At 36.9% G+C, this 5,792-nt stretch overlaps 1 pseudogene; it reads left to right on the forward strand.

The window, feature by feature from the left end:
* The first annotated feature begins 2,250 nt into the window (after positions 1–2,250).
* On the forward strand, positions 2,251–2,391 carry LOC125999823 (uncharacterized; annotated as a pseudogene).
* The last annotated feature ends 3,401 nt before the right edge of the window (positions 2,392–5,792 follow it).

The raw sequence follows: 5,792 nt of genomic DNA on the forward strand, positions 1-5,792 counted from the left end.
AAACAGAATTGCCCTGGCAAGCTCCAGGGACCATATGGGATGCTGGGGATTGAATCCAGGTCTATCCTGGGTCAGCCACTTACAAGGCAAATGCTCTGCCGCTGTTCTATCTCTCCAGCCCCTATTGGATACTATGATATTGATTTACAGCCTCCCTCCTTCTACTCCTTTTTGGGTTTGTTTGTTGATCCTTCTCCAGTTTTTTGAGATGGGTGTTTACATTGTTGGCTTGGGATTTTTCTTCTTTATTAAGGCCTTTTCTCCCTTAGTAGAACTTTCACTGTATCCCATAGACTCTGATATCTTGTGGCTTCATTAGTTTCAAGTAATCTTTTTATTTCTTTTTTTATTTCCTCTTTGATTCAATTGTTGTTTTGCAGTATTTTATTCAGCTTCCAAGTGTTGGAAGCTTATGTTCTTTCTGTGGTTCATTTCTACTTTTATGTCATTGTAGTCTGAGAAGGTAGCCTATACAATTTCTAATTATAAATTAAGTATGTTTAAGTTATGCCCTAATATGTGAACTACCTAGAGACCACTCCACATATACTAGAGAAGACTGTATTCTTGTTTGGGGAGAATACAAAGCCCTTTATTGTCAAACAAGCCCAGTTCCTTCAGCTCCTCTTGTCTCTTTACTGACGTTCCATCTATCTATGTAGTGATGAATGTGGAGTGTTGAAGTCTCTCACTACAAAGGTTTGTGAGGAGAAGCTATATGAAATTTGCTGAGCCTTCCATCGGTACATAAATATTGATGACAGTTTTTCTTGATCTATTGTTCCCTTGACCAATAAGTAGTGTCCATCATTGTCTCTAATTATTTTTCTTATATTGAATGCAATTTGGTTTGATATAAATATGACTGTCTTGGGGGTTTTATGGTATTACATGTGATTGTATGATTCTTTTCCACCCTTTCACTCTTAATTTTTATTTATCTTGTGAGTTTAGATGCGATCCCTGTAGGCAAAAAATGGGTAGATTTTCTTTCCTGATCCATCTAGCTACTCTATGCCTTTTAATAGGGAAGTTTAGTCCGTTGACATTGAGAAAAAAGAGATTATTTGCATAAAGGGCTGTGTTGCCATTTGTGTGTGTATAAAATCAAGTTGTTTTTGCAAGAATCTATTTAACTTTTTATAGTCAGCCTTTCAGTAATTTTTTCAGGATTGGTTTAGTTGTTGCAAATACTGCCAGATCTTGTTTGTATGAAAAGGTTCTTATCCCTCCCTCAAGTCTAAATAATAGCTTTGTATAGTAATAGACTCTAGGCTTAAAGGTGGTGGGTTTTTTTTCAGTACTTTGAAAAAATAGAAAAAATAGTGTGTATGTTGTTTCCCTTGTATTTGAGGATTTTCTCTTGCTGTTTTAAGTAAGCTGTCTTTGTCCTTTTTTTTTTTTTACCTTTTTGATTACTATGTGTCTTAGCATTGTTTTTGGTCTGTTTTGTTTGGTACTCTCTATCTCTTGAATCTATGCAGGAACCTCTCTCCAGAAATCAGGAGCAGTTACTTTTTTTCTCAACAAACTTTTCTTTCTCTTTCTCCTCTCCTAGAATATGTTCTTTATGTGTTGACAAAGAAGTCTTTTTTTATTTATTTCTTAGTTTTGGGGTCACACCCAGAGTTTCTCAGGGATTACTCCTGGATCTGCACTCAGTAATTACTCCTGGTGAGCTCTGGGGACAATATGGGATGCCAGAGATTGAACTCAGGCCAATCAAATGCAAGGCAAACACTCTATCTGCTCTACTATCACTACAGCCCTGGAGTCTTTTTTAAACTGTATCAGGTATCTATTTCTGTGGTGTTGCTACAGAACATATGAACTCAAAAGCTGCCTGGTAGTCAATGCTTTTTATTATTCATATGACTGGTATGGAGAGTTGGCTGAGATAGGCTGGGATTCCACACAATTCCATGATGGAGACTGGCTCTTCTAATTTGTTTCTAACTGAAGATTAAGCTACGATGTTCCAAGTATCTGTCATTTGTCTTGAGATCAATGACTATCCCAGGTACATTTTTCTTATGGCAATGATAAAAGGACGCAAAAGTAGATTTGAAGTTGATTCCTCATTACTCTGGACCTGAATTTCTTGGGAAAGATATCACATGATTTAAAGCAGCATCAAGAAGTACACTCTATGGTGTGGGGTGGAGAGGAAGGACACTTGGGATTTTGGTCATGGGAATGTTGCACTGGTGAAGGATATATATATTAAAAAATCAAAAAAAGAAAAGATAAGGCCTCCCAATTCTTACCACAGGCTGTGTTATTTACACTGACTGTATAGAAAGAGGAGGTACAGTAAATCAGTAAATGCACCTGATATACACCTCAACACAGGCCCTTTGCCTGGTCTGCATTGTGAATTGGGGGACAAAAAAAAGTACACTCTACCTCTTGAAGGCAAGGTGTGCTGAGACAATGAAGTAGAAAGTATGGTGACCATATAACAAGCTTAATAATAGCTACAGCCCTCTCGCCTTGATAAGGCACCAGAATAACCCAACAAATGGGTGATCCAGCTTCACACCACAGGCAGGACCCTTGTCAGCCACTAAACTCTTGGCAGGGGAGAAAAGACTGGGATATATCAAGCTCTCTTCCTTGCTACAACGGGTAAATTTGTTGCAAAAGATAAATATCTGCAGCACTGAGCCTTAGAAGCCCTTCATAAAATGATTACTTCATGACCACTCTCTGCCTACCCTTAAATTTGGGATGAGTATGAAATTAAGAGCCACAAAGTATACTCAGAATCATCATTTTCCTTCAAGAACAGGGCCAAGATAATTTCCAGGAATCCCAGTCAGATTGTACTGACTTCCTTGCCTTTCCAGCTCTAATGCATCTCCAGCTATTTTAACATGATTTGAGCTTAAATATATATAACTTTACTTCCATAGTGACTGTTCAGTTCATGATTTTTGACATAACAGCTTTTACAAAGCTATAACAATTTTAGGGCAACTGTTTCTTTTTATTATTCTGCAAGTTTATCTTATTTTACCACAATTTTCTCACCCCTGAACACACTAAATAAATACACTGTAAAAAGTGATATTTTGACATTACAGTTCCAAAGAAAGACACATCCACCAAATTAATTGACACATCAATTTTTAGTTGGAGTATATCATATGGAGCAAATTTGTGTTGTAGACCCTGTTTACAAACAGCTTTTCTCTTTTGCTCTTGTGAGATCCTTTCATGTTTCCAAGACGTTCTTATGCTTGATCCTTGTTATGTCCTATAGATGTTTTCTATGCTATAATGTTACTTTCAAGACAATTTAAGTGCAAGATAATGATGGTCCAAATAAGTTTAGAAATTGACAAAATATTACAGAAAAATATAACGGCAGCTTCCAAAGAAAATTTCCTTTTCTTTCCTCCATCCACTGCTACTATTATCAAATAATTTCTTTTATTTTGACAAGCACACTAACTTCGTGACATTTTATTTTATGTAAGACTATATTTATTTACTTTCAAGTTGTTTATTATTTATAGGAACTTGTTTTGATAGTTTAGTCGATATATATTACCTCTGTGGATATCTCTTCTGTATTTTAGGCTGAGATGGAACAAATCATAATATTCCTCATGAAAATAAATGAAACTTTAGAGCATCCAGAAAAAATACACTGGGTACATTTAATCTTATTCCAAAAAATATCCTGGGAAACCTACATGAAGGAGTTATCAGGTTTTGAAAATTAGAGGTTGAAAGTGATCTATCTAGGAACCTAGGGGTGTGATGAATGAAAATTTTGTCTCTATATATCCTGATCTGAATGTCAGAGAAGTTATGGAAAATTTGCCTTTGATCCTTGACACCTCACATGGGTTCCCTGAAAATTACCAAGGAAATAATCCTGAGAACAGAACCAGGAGTAAGCCTTGTGTACCACCAGGTGTGCCCCAAATTCCCCTATACAAAACAAAACATAAACCCATGCTTCTTTCTATACAAAAGACCGGAAAAATGGAATAACTTTCAGAATGGTAGTAGTTGAAAATCACATGAACCTCATAGCCTCTGACCACCACAACTGTAAACTAAATTGCTAAAAGTCTAATAACCATACTGAACCAGTAGTATTAAAGTAAATTGCACTGTCAATAGGTGTGACCATGCATAATACAGTACTCATCTACTAGTTCATCTGGAATTCAAAAGTCCTAGATAGTATGTCTGATTTTCTTTATCAGAGTACCCCAGGCTAAAATTTATTTGTCAAGTAAGCAATTCTTATCTGGAAACTAGTTGAAAATCAATTCCAAGGTAGTTCCTTTGTATTATTTTGTTTTGTTATTGAGCCATACCTAGTGATACTCAGAGGTTACTCCTAGATCTGCTTTCAGGAATTATTCTTGGTATGTTCAGAGGATTATATAAGATGCCAGGGATTGGACCCAGGTCTGCCATGTGCAAGGCTAGTGGCCTTCCCACAGAACTATCTCTCCAACCCTCCAAGATCATTCTTTTTTTGTTGTTTGTTTGTTTGTTTGTTTTTTCGGGCCACACCCGTTTGATGACCAGGGGTTACTCCTGGCTAAGTGCTAAGAAATCGCCCCTGGCTTGGGGGGACTATATGGGATTGAACCGAGTTCCTTCCTTGGCTAGCCTTGCAAGGCAGACACCTTACCTCTAGCGCCACCTCTTCGGCCCCCCAAGATCATTCTTTTTTTTTTTTTTTTTTGGTTTTTTTTTTTTTTTTTTTTGGGTCTCACCCGGCAGTGCTCAGGAGTTACTCCTGGCTCCATGCTCAGAAGTCGCTCCTGGCGAGCACGGGGGACCATATGGGACGCCGGGATTCGAACCGATGACCTTTTGCATGAGAGGCAAACGCCTTACCTCGATGCTATCTCTCCGGCCCCCCAAGATCATTCTTAATGTCAATAGATTTCAATTCCTTGACATTTTAAGACTGAGATACCTTTTTCTAATAGGCTATCAGCTAAGGACAATGATAGCATTTAGATGCCATCTGTCCTTCTCCTCGTCCTCGTCCTCGCCCTCCTCGTCCTAGTCCTCCTCCTTCTTCTTCAACCACCCCAATACTGAAGAAGGCTTGTTCCTGACTTATAGATCACTTTTGGAGGTGTTTTGAGGACCACATGTGGTGTCAGGGATTGAATCTAGATCAAGTGTGTGCGGAAAGTACCCTACCTGCTATACTATTGCTCTAGTCCCTAAAGGCTTTTTTATTTAATCTCAAAACTATCACTACATTATTGAATTATCCTTGTGTTTTGAATCTCTGACAATTCAGCCTCCAGAGAGAGAAAATTTTTCTAATTTTATGGGGCTCATATGATTAGATTGGATTCACCAAAGACAATCTTCTCTTTTATTTTTATCTATTGTGGTAATAAACTCATATCATAAATTTTATCATCACAACCATTTTTAAACATAAGGCACAGCAGTATTAACAAATGCATCTTGTTGTTCAATAAATCTCTGACTGTTTTGTCTTGAAAAGCCTAAACTCTATATCCATTGAACAATTTCCCCTTTTCTCCTCCCAGTTCCTGCAACCACTATTCTATTTCTTTCTATTTCTGTTTAACTACTGTTAAGACTATAGTTTTTGGTGACTGGTTTATTTTAGTAATGTTAGTAATGTTGTACTCAAGTTTCATTTGTAGCACATGAAAAGATTTTCTCTTAAATATTATTATTTAGGTACCATGACTTTATAAAGTTATTGAAAATTATTTCAGGAGTAAAATGTTTCAAAGCCAGTGACACATTTTTTAAATTTAATTATTGAA

Source organism: Suncus etruscus, chromosome X (assembly GCF_024139225.1).
Source record: "Suncus etruscus isolate mSunEtr1 chromosome X, mSunEtr1.pri.cur, whole genome shotgun sequence".
Taxonomy (NCBI): Eukaryota; Metazoa; Chordata; class Mammalia; order Eulipotyphla; family Soricidae; genus Suncus; species Suncus etruscus.